Raw genomic sequence first — 15,802 nt, 5'->3', positions numbered from 1 at the left:
GAGTTCCAGAGGCTGCTAGGCAAGTTGGACAGTCTGATTTCCAGTGGGATCCCACACAGATGGGACATGGATTAGGAGGAATCCCGGGCTGGGGGCATTCCTTGGCCCAGTGGCCAGATTTCTGGCACTTGAATTAAGATCCAGGGGGAGGAGGTCCTGAAGGAAGGCCTGACCACTGTGGCTTAGGCGTTTTGAAGTTCTTGTGTGCTGGAGATGTGGCTGGAGTTTCTCTCACAGTGGAAGCAAGGAATTGCAACTCAGAAATACATTGTTACTTGGCTGTCTCTATTATTGTACACCTTGAAGGCAAGGTTAATTAAGTCCTGTGGTGGGGTTTGAGGGCTGGAATCTAATTTTTGGAGCTTTTTTTTTTTTTTATGTCAGGAGCTGACTGGGTAACAAAATGCATATTGAGAATAAGATGGCCTTCTGGCCCTTCTGGGTCTAGGGCTGTAAAGCATCTCAGGATTGCTGCCAAACGGGCCATGAACTGGGCTGGGTTTTTCATATTTGACGAAAAAGAGCCTAAACACTAACTGATTTGGGAGAGGTCAGATAAAGAAAATGGAGCACTAACCTTGGCTATGCCTTCAGCTCTAGCCACCTCTTTAAGAGGAAATTGTTGGGCAGGTGGGGGAGGGCTAGTTGTGGAACAAAACTGTAAGCCAGACTGGGTGTGGGGAGAGGAGGTGATAGAAGGATTACAGGGTGGAGGAGCAGAATCTGAGGAAGAATTGGAGTCTGATTCAGCCTCATGGGGAGTGACCTGAGGAGCAGTCTGGGGATGAGGGGAGAAGTCAGATAGATCAGTAGAAAAGGAAGATTGAAAAGACTCAGCGATGCTTGGGGTTGGGACTGAGGGGACAGGCAGGAGGGAAAGAAGGAGGATTTGGGACGAAACGCATTGGGAACAGAGACTAGGGAGGGAACGATGTGTAAAAGAATGCCTGGACGTCAGACACCTCAGACCATTTGCCCATTTTACAACAAGAATTATCTAGATCTTGTAGGATGGAAAAATCGAAAGTGCCATTTTCTGGCTATTTGGAACTATCGTTGGGTTTGTATTGGGGTCAAGAGGCATTTCAGAAGAAAATAAGGCATTTAGGTTTAGGTCAGGTGTGAGTTGAAGAGGTTTTAAGTTCTTGAGAACACAGGCTAAGGGAGAAGAGGGAGGAATGGAGGGTGGAAGGTTGCCCATAGTGAAGGAGGCAAGCCCAGAGAAAAGAAAGGGTAGAGACATGGAGAGAAGTGGTGGGGGGTGCTTGCCCCCCAGGAAAGTGGAGAGAAAAGAGAGGGTAGAGACAAGGAGAGAAGGAATTTCACAAGGTAATGTCATCAGTTAAGGCAGGAACCAGCCATTTTCACGTCTTTTGTGATTCTTCACTTTCTTCAGGCCATCTGGATGTATACGTGGAGGCTTGGGCTCAGAGGCCTGGCACTGCTGATCACCAGTTTCAGGTTTTTCTGTTTATTGGGAGACTGCCTTTCCCTGGCACTGGCTGTGACCAATTATTATTTTAGAGAGGCAGTTTAACAACTACCTGACCATCAACTGATGGTTGCCTGACATTTCTGGTGGGACGGGGAGCCTCTCTTGCCCTGCTTATTTCTGACTAGTTACCTACCATAATAATAGCAATGATATCAACTATGAATTACATGTATTGAATATTTATTATGTGCCAGGTATTTTGCCTCTACTATCTCAATTAAACCTCAAAGAATCCTCATGTTATAGATTTTTAAACCAATACTTAGAAAGGATATCTAAATTGTTCATACCTAGCAAGTGATAGGATAGGGATTTAAACCAAGGCAGTCTGATTCCAAAGCCACCATGCTTAAGCAAGCTGCTACACAGCTCAAAACAAAGATTTATGCATAAAAGAGTAAGAGTGGCAGGTAGATTTTACTAGAGCTGAGCTCAAACATATAAACCAGGCATCAAAAGAAAAGGATGATTATTGGTCCTACAAAGAAAAATAAGGAAAGGGGAATTAACAATCTGTTGGACCAGTACTAAATGGAATTCAAAGGTGCCTTAATCCCTTCTGGAAACGTTCTCTAAAACTCAAGATTGATACAGGAGGTAGTTAGGCATAAACCACAATTAACCAGTGCATGGGAAAGGCAAAACTAAGGGTTTTAGGGAAGTTGAAACTTTGCCTCTGAAAATTTGAGTCTAAGTCTGCTGAAATTATTTGACAATTTTGAAAATAAACACAATTTAAAAGCTGTTGGAACCCCCAAAACACTTTAAGCCTTAAGAAAGATGTGACTGTGATCTGAGTCACATATGGTTACAACTTCTGTTTCTCAGATTATAAATTAACTCACTTTCTTATTTATCTTTTTCTTCACAGTGACTAGACAGAATTAAATGATATCAGGGACACAAACCTCTGCCTTTTAGTGACCCTTGTTACAGATTAATTTCTCCTTTGTTGTCCTGCTTTGCTTAGACCAGATGACAGAAAACCCATGACTATTATGCCCTCCGTAAAAAGTGTTAAATGTACCCTTCCCCAAAAGAAAAACCATCTGTAACCAATCACATTGCTGTAATTATGTTCTAGCCTTGTATGTAAAATGTTGTAATCCTGCTAAAACTCATCTCCCTCTGCCTATCTAAATGAAACCTAAACTTCCCTACTTCTGAATTCTAATTCCATCCCTTAGAAGTTGGTATTTCCAAGAAGGCTATCCTCAAATTCTGCACTTGAATAAACTCTCTTTAAATTAGATTCTGACTCTTTTGATTATTTTAGGTTGGCACAATAGATTATCAGGAGAAAAACAAAACTCATTGTATGCATAGGCATGGGGACCACACACAAAAGTATGAGACTCAAAGAAATCTCACACTTCTTTGAGAGTACTGAAGTTTTAGTACCATATGGAAAGGAATAGAGGCTTGGAACATGGAGATCAGTTATGGGAGGGAGAGGGGAGGAATTGCATATCAAGCAAAAAGTATATCTTGTTATGCAAATGAAATCTCTCAGGTAGCAGCTCTCAGATTAGATAATAGCCTATAGTGAAAGTTTCTCTGTTAGAACTTCAAAAGTGTCTCTTTTTCCTAAGTTAATCTTTCCTAGATCAAGATAATGTAGATAAGGTCTCAGAGAAATCCTGTTCGCATCTACTGTTTACTTCACTAATGTAGATTTCCTCTACAGATGTAAATCTCCTCCACAAAAGGACAACTCTTCAGAACTATTCCTTTGTCTGTAGCCCCTCTGAATATCCATCTCAAAATATGCCAAAAAAGTATATTTTGGGGTGAGATACTCTACTTTCCTTCAGGGTGAACATATTTTAAGAGTTTACTTGTAAGTCATGGACATAAACGTGGAAATAATAGACACCGGGGACTCCAAAAGGAAGGAGGGTGGGAGTAAGGGTGAGGATTGAAAACTTACCTGCGAGGTACAATGTCAACTATTTGAGTAATGGGTACACTAGAAGGCCAGTCCCCACTAGTAGGCAATGTACCCATGTAACAATCATAAATATGTACTCCTTGAATCTAAAACTAAAAATTAAAAGTTTAAAAAAGAGTTTACTTATAAGTGATTTAAATTTATTGAGCATATTTTAATAAAAATAAATTTAAATCATTTCCCATAATGAATAAAGTATTAAAAAAAGAAAAGGAATATGAAAACCTACATGAATCAAAAAAGATTGACATAGAGATTTGCATGGAAAATGGGGGTGATGGAATCATGTGGTTCAATATTATATTGGTTTCAATGGGCCATTAATGTTCATTTTTATGTTCAAATTGACATTTGTTTTCCTCTTTTCTATAATTTTTATGGTGGCAATTACATATTCCATATTTGCTGACCCATGAATCAGATATCCAATGAGACCCTCAGTAGTCTGATCCAAGAAAGGAATTATCTGGCCTTTTGAGGAATAGAGAGTAGAATCGACCTGACTGAAAATGACTCAAGATTCTACCACACCTGGTCTATATTGGGATATGGGTTTTAGGACCCTTTAGAATTGAAATACCATCTTCTTGGAGAATTTCATTTCCAAGTTTTGTGAATGTTAAATATAATGAACCCCAAGTTTCTCTTCATATGTTCAGCTCTGTTATTCTTTTATTCTCCATTTTAAAGTTGCTTCTAATTTCAGTAAACAACTTTCCCACCAGTCCTAATTAGTAGTTCACATCTGTTCCCCGGTCACCTGCTCCATCCTGACTCATCCTGATCAGCTGCTTTGACCTAAGTCACTCCTGGTCACCTGCTCTGACCTAAGTCACCTCTAGTTACCTGTTCCTGAACGTCCTTCCCACCAAACTACTCACCCCACCACTCTGGCTCATACCCCTGACCTCTTTAAAATAGCCAATCAGAATTAGCTTAGACTGTGCCATCCAACCGTAGCCAATAGGGGAACAACACAGCAGTAGGGGCTACCTGCATCAGGAATAAGAACTCTTTCCCCTCCCCTGTCCAGGTGTGCTCTTGCCATTACTCCATTCACAAGTCGCACCCTTCTATAGAAGTAAAAATTGCCTTGCTGAGAGAATTAAATTTACGTTCGAGAGCTATTTCTTTGCAGCACCAAGAAACAAGCATTTTGCATTTCTAACATGAATACATTTAAATATTAAATTTATAAATAGATGGACAGGTGGAAAAGTAGATAAGTGGCTTTCTCAGAGAACTCGTGAATATGCAATGTAAACTATGATGTGAGAAACTTAGTATAATCAAAAAGAATGAATTAAATTCAAAATTTTATCCAAAATAATACACTTTTGAGATTCCATCAGTAAATTGTTTGCCAAAATTACATAGGCCAAATGTAATATTCTATAAGACATTTCATGGCTTGTAACTTTGTGTGTAAAAACAACTCTTTAACTCTCTTATTCTCTAATTTGGCTCAATTTTTCTAAAGTTTCTCTTTTATATGGCCATTCAACACAGCATTATTGCTGCATGTAATATAATATGACAAGATTCCCCATTAACTTGTTCTCTAAAATACCCTTAAGTAACTGAGTTAATACAATATTTAGAATGGAGCAATCAGGTGGGAAATCTTGCTCTTAACTGTAGCGACTGCTGAGCACATAGATTACAGCAGTCTCCCTTCAGCCTTTTATTCATGAGCCTTCAATGACAATTTGTTCCTCCAGGAATCTAGTGCTCCAAATCAAACAAAAATTTTAAAGACAATGTTTTCTTCTTTAGAAAACAGATTTTAAAATATAATAAAGAGAATTATTCTGCTTGATTTTCTTCCTGTGTCTATGAAAACGTTCATACCAGTCTCCATTAACTACTGAAGTGTGAAATGTATTCAGAACTTTAAAATTAATGTAGTTAATGTATGTTATTTCAGAAGAGAGTTTTTGTAAATGTTGGTCTTTTAAACCTCAATTTTTTCTTATCTAGTAAAGTGAAAATGTAGGATATACGGTTAAATGACATTTCTCTAACTACAACTTAAAGAATCAATTTTTTATCAATAGATCATAAATATTTGTATCTACCAGACATTATATATCATTTACAACAGAATCTCCTGAGTAGTTACTATTTAATGCAAATTTCTAAGCTGTTGTCTAGATTTACTGAATCAGAATTTCTGGATATCAGGCAAGGTAAACTACATTTTAATTAGTCTCCCAAAGGTTCTTTGGACATATTAAAATTTGAAAGTGTTTGAATTATAGATTCCATAATTCCTCATCTGGATTCCTGGACTTATTTACTGAAGCTTTGTGCAGTGAAAAATAAATGTATTTCTACCATATACATACATATGACAAATAAGTTACCAAAATATAATATTCAGATTTTAAATGTAGACTCATTATTTATAATATATTTTTATTTTCAAATATATAAGCCATAATGAATGAGATTTAAGGGAAATTTGATTTTTATTATTGTTAATGGTATTTTATTATTGTTAATGGTATGTGTATCAACCTTAGACCCAGAGCCAGATCAATGAAGTCATTACTTATTTATTCTTTAAATAATCTTATGCCAATCCTTCTACTAAGTGCTGGAGATACAAACATGTATTACACATAGTCCTTCTAGCATTAAAAAAAAAAAAAGACTGAAAAACAGATCTCAGCAATATAATGGTTTAATGCAGCACTAGAGATATGCAAATGTATTTTTGGAAGCACCAAAGAGTACAACTATCTCTTGTTGGGTGGAAAATGAATGGAAAGTATAAAGAAAGATTCCTTGGAGATGACACATGGGTTGGAACTTAAAAGTAGGAATTAGGTTGCATAGGATGAGAGTTAGAAGCATTCTAGGCACAGACTGTAGAATGAACAAAGATATAGAGATAAGAAATAGCATGGTATGTGTGATAAACTGAGTCATGTAGTGAACTGAAGAGAAAACTGAATGTCAGGAAATGGTTTAGATTTGAAACTTGAAAGACAGGCAAAAGCTAGATCATTAAATGCATAGTGAGAGATGTAAATTGTCTTGGACTTTAAATAATTTTTATTCTGCTTTTCCCTTCTCTGGGACTGAAAATACACATTTGATAGACTACTTGATATTGTCCCAAAGTTCACTGAGACTGTGAAAGGAAAATAAAATTTTGGGACACCAAACTCACTATATCAAAGGGAAGTTCAGCTTGGGAACAGAGTCACACAAAATCTACCTTCCTTTTTGTTTCTAAACAGATAACTACAAAGATAGGAAGCCACATATCTCTCTAGGTGGCTTCCTTCATAAATTCCTTCCAAGAGAAATGGCTTATGGACAACAAAATCTTTACCCTAAAACATAATTTTGTTGAATTTCATCCATGTCCCTGCAAAGGACATGATCTCATTCCTTTTTGTGGCTGCACAGTATTCCATGGTATATTTGTGCCACATTTTGTTTATTCAGTCTATCATTGATGGGCATTTGGGTTGGATCGGGCTGTCTTTGCTATTGTAAATAGTGCTGCAATAAACATACGTATGCATGTGTCTTTATAGTAGAATGATTTATATTCCTTTGAGTATGTACCCAATAATGGGATTCCTGGGTCAAATGGTATTTCTGGTTCTAGATCCTTGACGAATCACTATACTATCTTCTACGATGGTTGAACTAATTTACATTCCCACCAACAGTTTAAAAGCATTACTATTTATCCACAGCCTTGCCAGCATCTATTGTTTCCTGACTTTTTAATAATCACCATTCTAACTGGCGTGGTTTTGATTTGCATTTCTCTGATGATCAGTGATGTTGGGCTTTTTTTCATATGTTTGTTGGCCATATAAATGTCTTCCTTTGAGAAGTGTCTGTTCATATCCTCTGCCCACTTTTTGATGGGGTTGTTTTTTTCTTGTAAATATATTTAAGTTCTTTGTAAATTCTGAATATTAGGGTCTAGTAATTTTTGATTAGGTGATGGATAGTGTGTATTTTACATTGCTGGGGGCTAGATTTTGGTCTGATAGGCAGTATATTTAGTTGATCCTTTTGAAGCTTGTTTTTAAGCTTTGAAGAGAGGGTATTAAAATACTCCCTCTCAATGGGTGTTCCACAAGATAATTAAACCCTAATGTCTAAGGCAATGCTGTAGATAATGAATTAATTTCTCTCTAATGTATTTAGAATGGTATTATACCAAGCTTGAAAGAATTAAGAAAATACTTATTCATATTATGTTTCATAGAACCTCAGTTGAAAAAGACAATTTAGGCACATGACTAAGGTATAACCCCTTTGACATCTCCCCTAAAGGCCAGGTGTTCAAAAAGACTCTTGATTCTAGCTGACCAAAACTCAAATGTCTCCCGGCCCTGTACGAATTCTAGAAACTTTTCAACTTACAGCTTTCCAGCAGTTTTTTTGCCTGGCCTCAGGGAGTTGCTTTTACATATGCACAGCTTAGTATTTAGCAACAAACTCTACGGGATTCCTATACAGATTTTTTGACATTCTTTCTCCATGCAACTTTAACCTCTTTGTTATTCTGTTCACAAATTCCAGATGCATCAGTCTTCCTGTACACTAGACTCTGTCTGCTTAATTCAATGATACCACTGTGCTCTGATGGAGATAACCATCCCTGCACTGTAGTCCAGAAAGTGCCTGAAAGCAGAAAGCTGGGACTTATCTGACTGTAGGCTTATCTTATTTGTTTTCCTTCTTTCAGAACTGTGCCAACTGCTTGATCAATATCCGAAAATTGCTGCTGCATATGTAGTCCAGTTTTCTAGTTGTTTGTGGAAGGATGGTAAGTCTAGTTCCAGAGTGAAAGTTTCATCTTTGACTTTAAATTATACTTGATGGGGAGCCAATAAGGGATTTTAGTCAAAAGACTGCCATTGTTATATTTTTATTTCAGATCACTGTAGCAGTTCTATGGAAGAAAAATGTGAGAAAGATTAGACTGGTGAAAGAGAGAAGTTCCACAATTATTTAGAAGGTAAAATTATGAGGACTAGATGACTAATTCATATATATATATATATTTAAAATTATTATACTTTAAGTTCTAGGGTACATGTGCACAACGTGCAAGTTTGATATAAGGTATACATGTGCCATGTTGGTTTGCTGCACCCATCAACTCGTCATTTACATTAGATATTTCTCCTAATGCTATCCTTCCCCCAGCCCCCTACCCCTGACAGGCCCCGGTGTGTGAAGTTCCCTGCCCTGTGTCCAAGTGATCTCATTGTTCAATTCTCACCTATGAGTGAGAATATGCGGTGTTTGGTTGTCTGCCCTTATCATAGTTTGCTGAGAATGATGGTTTCCAGCTTCATCCATGTCCCTGCAAAGGACATGAACTCCAGATGACTTATTGAATATAAAAAATGAAGAGAAAAAAGGAGCCAGAGATAGCTCTAAGAATTCAAGTTTGGGTGTCTGAGTGCTAAAAACTTATATACAGAAGAAGATCTAGTATTGTGGCCATTTCAGTTTTGTCCATATTGCCCTCAAGGCATCTTTAGAACACCCAAACAGAAATAACTTATGAAGAGTTGAATATACAAACTTGAGTTTCAAGTCTGTATATTTTGGGAAAGATCTTGGGTGGAGAGATAAAATCAAGAGTAAGCAGCATATAAATATTAGTTGAAACTATATAGGAAATAGTATTATTCAGGAAGAATATATAGAATCATGAGAGAGCTGAGATAAAATAAAACAACACTAACATTTAAGGCACAAAAGCATAAGATGAAGTGAGAGGAGTAAGTCCTGAGAAATGAAGGGAGCCAGGAGATTGTAGAATTGTAGAATCAAGGTAGTAAAGACTCTCAAAAGGAGGGGTTAAGCTATGACTTCAAATACAATAAGAAATTCCAGGAAAATAAAGGCTGAAAGAATGGTCACTGGCTTAGGCAATTAAGAGGAAACTAGTAGCCTTTTACCCCTTTAGTACATGAGGATTGCTGTAAGCCAAATGGCAGCAGGTAGAGAAAATGAGAGAGAATAAATAGCAAGCACAGATTACTTTTAAAGGACTAAAGATTCAAGAGGATTGACTAAATTGAAGCTGAAAAAAGATATAGGTCAAGAGTATGTGCCTTTTAGTATAGGTGACTTGAATTCTAGTAAGCCGAAGAGAACTTGAAAGTGCAGGAAAGAGGGGAAAGTAAATGGATTAAGGTCCCAGAAGAGAGAAGCCAAAATAAAATCAAGAACATAGAGGGATTGTTCAGCCTTAATCCAAAGTCTTGACCCCCATTAGTATCAGAAGAAAGAACATATAGGAAAAAGTATCCAAGGCTGCAAAGAAGGCTTGTTCTGAGCAAGAGTTCCTGCGTGGTCTCCAGAGCAATGGCAGGACACTGATCTGAGGATGGTAGGCCATAGAGTTTAGGGAGGGAGAGCAAGGGTCTTAGAAACTAGCATCAAGGCCTTATTTGGGGAGATGACCTTCATCCACAACCTTTAGCAGTGACAAAGACCCTGGCTGGGAACTGTTACCAAAGTGGTTTTTCACATAACATTAAGAGCATTTACATGAGAAGAGATAAATAATGAGGATGTTGATGATAATGATGATGATTAAAATAGACACTCTGATGTACCCTGCCAGGTACTCCCTACAGGACTGTATTCCCCTGGCTTCTGGGAGTGCTGTTGACCGACAGTCCTCAGCTGCCAGCTTTCTCAGCAAATTAATCTCAGCTGAAAAGAGCAGCCTTCCCCAAGGTAATGATTCTCTCTTGGCTACAGTCTGCACCCAATGACTGGTCAATTCTAGGATATAGAATTCAGCCTTCTTGCCCCAGTTAGTGACAAAATTGAAGATGCAGCCTAACTTCAGAGTTCCTTAAAGAGCCAGCTGAGGCTAAAGACACTGTCAACTTCCTTCCCTTCCTCCACAGATAGAGTAGTCACATAAAATACAGGACACTCAGTTAAATTTGAATTTCAGATAATTGGGTCCCAAATGGTGTATTTTATATTAAAAATTACTCATTGTTTACCAAAAATTTAAATTTAACTGGCAGTCCTGTATTATTATTTGCTAATATGACAAGCCTAGCCACAGGTTTAATTCTGAGCATACTCTTTTATTTGTCTGTTCTTACACTACTATAAAGAAATACCTGAGACTGCGTAATTTATAAATAAAAGAGGTTTAATGGGCTTATGGTTCTGTGTCCGGAATTGGTGGGTTCTTGGTCTCGCTGACTTCAAGAATGAAGCCGCGGACGCTTGCAGTGAGTGTTACAGTTCTTAAAGATGGTGTGTCCAGAACTTGTTCCTTCAGATGTTCAGATATGTCTGGAGTTTCTTCCTTCTGGTGGGTTCATGGTCTTGCTGACTTCAGGAGTGAAGCTGCAGACCTTCACAGTGAGTGTTACAGCTCTTAAAGGTGGCCTGTCCAGAGTTGTTCATTCTTCCCGGTGGGTTTGCAGTCTCACTGGCTTCAGGAGTGAAGCTGCAGACCTTTGCGGTGAGTGTTACAGCTCATAAACACAGTGCAGACCCAAAGGGTGAGCAGCAGCAAGATTTATTGTGAAGAGCAAAAGAATAGAGCCTCCACACTGTGGAAGGGGACCCGAGCAGGTTGCTGCTGCTGGCTTGGATGGCCTACTTTTATTCCCTTATTTGGCCCACCCACATCCAGCTGATTGGTCCATTTTACAGAGAGCTGATTAGTCCATTTTACAGAGTGTTGATTGGTCCATTTTGACAGAGTGCTGATTGGTGCGTTTACAAATCTTTAGCTAGACAAAAGAGCGCTGGTTGGTGCATTTATAATCCTTCAGCTAGACAGAAAAGTTCTCCAAGTCCCCACCCGACCCAGAAACCCAGCCAGCTTCACCTCTCAGTTCCAAGGCTGTACAAGAAGCAGAGCTGAAGGGGCCTCAGGAAACTTACAATCATGATGTAAAGCAAAAGGAAGCAGGCATGTCTTCACATGGCCAGAGCAGGAGGAAGAGAGAGTGGGGGAAGGTGCTATACACTTTAAAACAACCAGATCTCATGAGAATCTATCAAGAGAACAGCAATGAAAGGATGGTGCTAAACTATTCATGAAGGATCTACCCTTATGATTCAATCACCTCCCACCAGGCCCCACCTCCAAAATTGAAGATTATAATTCAACATGAGATTTGCGTAGGGACATAGATCCAAACCGTATCAGCTCCCTAGGTAAACTTCCTTCATGTTAATCTCAGTCTCAGAATTGGCCTCCCAGGGTATCCAAGCTACAACAATCACTAAATTCTGGAACTTAATCAGCTGCAGGTTGGCTGGCAATGAGGAACGATTTTCTAAGAATGTTGGGAATATGTACAGTGCCCGACACAAAGTAACAGCATAGCAGCATAAATATTAACCTCTGACTGGTGGTAAATTGGGATAACATACAAATGGAAGGAATTACACAAGCATATGGAATTTGTCAGGCCTCTGAGCCCAAGCCTGCACGTATACATTCAGATGGCCTGAAGTAACTGAAGAAACACAAAAGAAGTGAAAATGGATGGTTCCTGCCTTAACCGATAACACTACCTTGTGAAATTCCTTTTCCTGGCTTATCCTGGTTTGAAAGCTCTCCCACTGAGCACCTTGTGACCCCCGCCCCTGCCCGCCAGAGAACAACCCTCTTTGACTGTAATTTTCCACTACCTACCCAAATCCTATAAAATGGCCCCACCCCTATCTCCCTTCACTGACTCTCTTTTCTGACTCAGCCCACCTGAACCCAGATGAAATAAACAGCCTTGTTGCTCACACAAAGCCTGTTTGGTGATCTCTTCACACGGACGTGCGTGATATTTGGTGCCGAAGACCCGGGACAGGAGGACTCCTTTGGGAGACCAGTCCCCTGTCCTCACCCTCACTCCATGAGGAGATCCGCCTACGACCTCAGGTCCTCAGACCAAACAGCCCAAGGAACATCTCGCCAATTTCAAATCAGGTAAGCAGTCTTTTCACTCTCTAGCCTCTCTTGCTACCCTTCAATCTCCTTCTCTCGCTACCCTTCAATCTCCCTGTCCTTCCAATTCAGTTCTTTTTCCTCCCTAGTAGAGACAAAGAAGACACATTTTATCCGTGGACCCAAAACTCCGGCACTGGTCACGGACTTGGGAAGACAGTCTTCCCTTAGTGTTTAATCACTGCATGGATGCCTGCCTGATTATTCACCCACACTCCATTGGTGTCTGATCACTGTGGGGATGCCTGCCTTGGTCATTCACCCACATTCCCTTGGTGGCAAGTCAATTGCGGGGACGCCTGCTTTGGCTACTCACCACCCCCCTTCTCTGTGTCTCTACCCTCTCTTTTCTCTGGGCTTGCCTCCTTCACTATGGGCAACCTTCCACCCTCCATTCCCCCTTCTTCTCCCTTAGCCTTTGTTCTCAAAAACTTAAAACCTCTTCAACTCTCGCTTGACCTAAAACCTAAGTGTCTTATTTTCTTCTGCAACACCACTTGGCCCCAATACAAACCATTTAGAAAGAAATGGTTCTAAATAGCCAGAAAATGGCACTTTTGATTTCTCCATTTTACAAGACCTGGATGATTTTTGTCAAAAAATGGGCAAATGGGTCTGAAGTACCTGATGTCCAGTCATTCTTTTACACATTGGTCCCTCCCTAGTCTCTGCTCCCCATGCAACTCATCCCAAATCTTTCTTCTTTCTCTCCTGTCTGTTCCTTTAGTTTCCACCCCAAGCTCTGAGTCCTTTGAATCCTTCTTTTCTACAAACGCATCTGACCTCTCCTCTCCTCCCCAGGCTGCTCCTCATCAGGTCCAGCCAGGTCCGAATTCTTCCTCAGCCTCCACTCCCCCACCGTATTATCCTTTTATCACCTCCCCTTCTCATACCCAGTTTGGCTTACAGTTTCCTTCAGCAACTAGCTCTCCCCAACCTGCCCAACAATCTCCTCTTAAAGAGGTGGCTGGAGCTGAAGGCATAGCCAAGGTTAATGCTCCTTTTTCTTTATCCGACCTCTCCCAAATCAGTTAGGGTTTAGGCTCTTTTTCATCAAATATGAAAACCCAGCCCAGTTCATGGCTCATTTGGTGGCAACCCTGAAACGCTTTACAGCCCTAGACCCTGAAGGGTCAGAAGGCTGTCTTATTCTCATTATGCATTTTATTACCCAATCTGCTCCCAACATTAAATAAAGCTCAAAAATTAGATTCTGGCCCTCAAACCCCACAACAGGACTTAATTAACCTTGCCTTCAAGGTGTACAATAATAGAGAAGAGTTGCAATTACTTGCCTCTGCTGTGAGAGAAACCCCAGCCACATCTCCAGCACATAAGAACTTCAAAACACCTAAGCCACAGTGGTCAGGCCTTCCTTCAGGACCTCCTCCCCCAGGATCTTGCTTCAAGTGCCAGAAATCTGGCCACTGGGCCAAGGAATGCCTGCAGCCCAGGATTCCTCCTAAGCCATGTCCCATCTCTGCGGGACCCCACTGGAAATCGGACTGTCCAACTCACCCGGCAGCCACTCCCAGAGTCCCTGGAACTCTGGCCCAAGGCTCTCTGACTGACTCCTTCCCAAATCTTCTCAGCTTAGCAGCTGAAGACTGACACTGCCCAATTGCCTCAGAAGCCTCCTGTACCATCACAGATGCCTTGGGTAACTCTTACAGTTGAAAGTAAGTCCGTCGTCTTCTTAATCTATACAGAGCCTACCCATTCCACATAACCTTCTTTTCAAGGGTGTGTTTCCCTTGCCTCCATAACTGTTGTGGGTATTGACGGCCAGGGTTCTAAACCTCTTAAAACTCCCCAACTGTGGTGCCAACTTGAACAATACTTTTATTCACTTCTTTTTAGGTATCCCCACCTGCCCAGTTCCCTTATTAGGCTGAGACATTTTAACTAAATTATCTGCTTCCCTGACTATTGCTGGGCTATAGCCACACCTCATTGCCACCCATTCCCCCAGTTCAAAGTCTCCTTTGCATCCTCCCCTTGTATCTACCCGTCTTAATCCACAGGTATGGGACATCTCTACTCCCTCCCTGGCAACCGATCACATGCCCATTACTATCCCACTAAAACCTAATCACCCTTACCCCACTCAACACCAATATCCCATCCCACAGCACGCTTTGAAAGGATTAAAGCCTGTTATCACTTGCCTGTTACAGCATAGCCTTTTAAATCCCATAAACTCTCCTTACAATTCCCCCATTTTACCTGTCCAAAAACCGAAGAAGTCGTACAAGTTAGTTCAGGATCTGTGCCTTATCAAACAAATTATTTTGCTTATCCACCCCATGATGCCAAACCCATATACTCTCCTATCCTCAATACCTCCCTCCACAACCCCTCCACAACCCATTATTCTGTTCTGGATCTCAAACATGCTTTCTTTACTATTCCTTTGCACCCTTCATCACAGCCTCTCTTCGCTTTCACTTAGACTGACCCTGACACCCATCAGCCTCAGCAACTTACCTGTGCTGTACTGCCGCAAGGCTTCACTGACAGCCCCCATTACTTCAGTCAAGCCCAAATTTCTTCCTCATCCATTACCTATCTCAGCATAAATCTTCATGAAAACACATGTGCTCTCCCTGCTGATCATGTCCAGCTAATCTCCCAAACCCCAACCCCTTCTACAAAACAACAACTCCTTTCCTTCCTAGTCATGGTTAGGTACTTCCGCCTTTGGATACCTAGTTTTACCATCCTGACTAAACCATTACATAAACTCACAAAAGCAAACCTAACTGACCCCATAGATCCTAAATCCTTTCACCACTCCTCTTTCCATTCCTTAAAAACAGCCCTAGAAGCTGTTCCCACACTAGCTCTCCCTAATTCATCCCAACACTTTTCATTACACACAGCCAAAGTACAGGGCTGTGCAGTCAAAATTCTTACACAAGAGCCAGTACCACACCCTATAGTCTTTCTGTCCAAACAACTTGACCTTACTGTTTTAGGCTGGCCCTCACATTATTCCTGATACCACACCTGACCCCCATGACTGTATCTCTCTAATCCACCTGGCATTCACTCCATTTCCCCATATATCCTTCTTTCCTGTTCCTTACCCTGATCACACTTGGTTTATTGATGGCATTTCCACCAGGCCTAACTGCCATTCACCAGCAAAGGCAGGCTATGCTATAGTATCTTCAACATCTATCCTTGAGGCTACCGCTCTGCCCCACTCCACTACCTCTCAGGAAGCCAAACTCATTGCCTTAACTCAGGCCCTTACTCTTGCAAAAGAGACTACACATCAATATTTATACTGACTCTAAATATGCCTTCCATATCCTGTACCACCATGCTGTTATTTGGGCAGAAAAACGTTTCCTCACTACGCCTCTTT

Source organism: Pan troglodytes, chromosome 7 (genome assembly GCF_028858775.2).
Source record: "Pan troglodytes isolate AG18354 chromosome 7, NHGRI_mPanTro3-v2.0_pri, whole genome shotgun sequence".
NCBI lineage: Eukaryota > Metazoa > Chordata > Mammalia > Primates > Hominidae > Pan > Pan troglodytes.
This window is presented reverse-complemented; position numbering follows the sequence as displayed.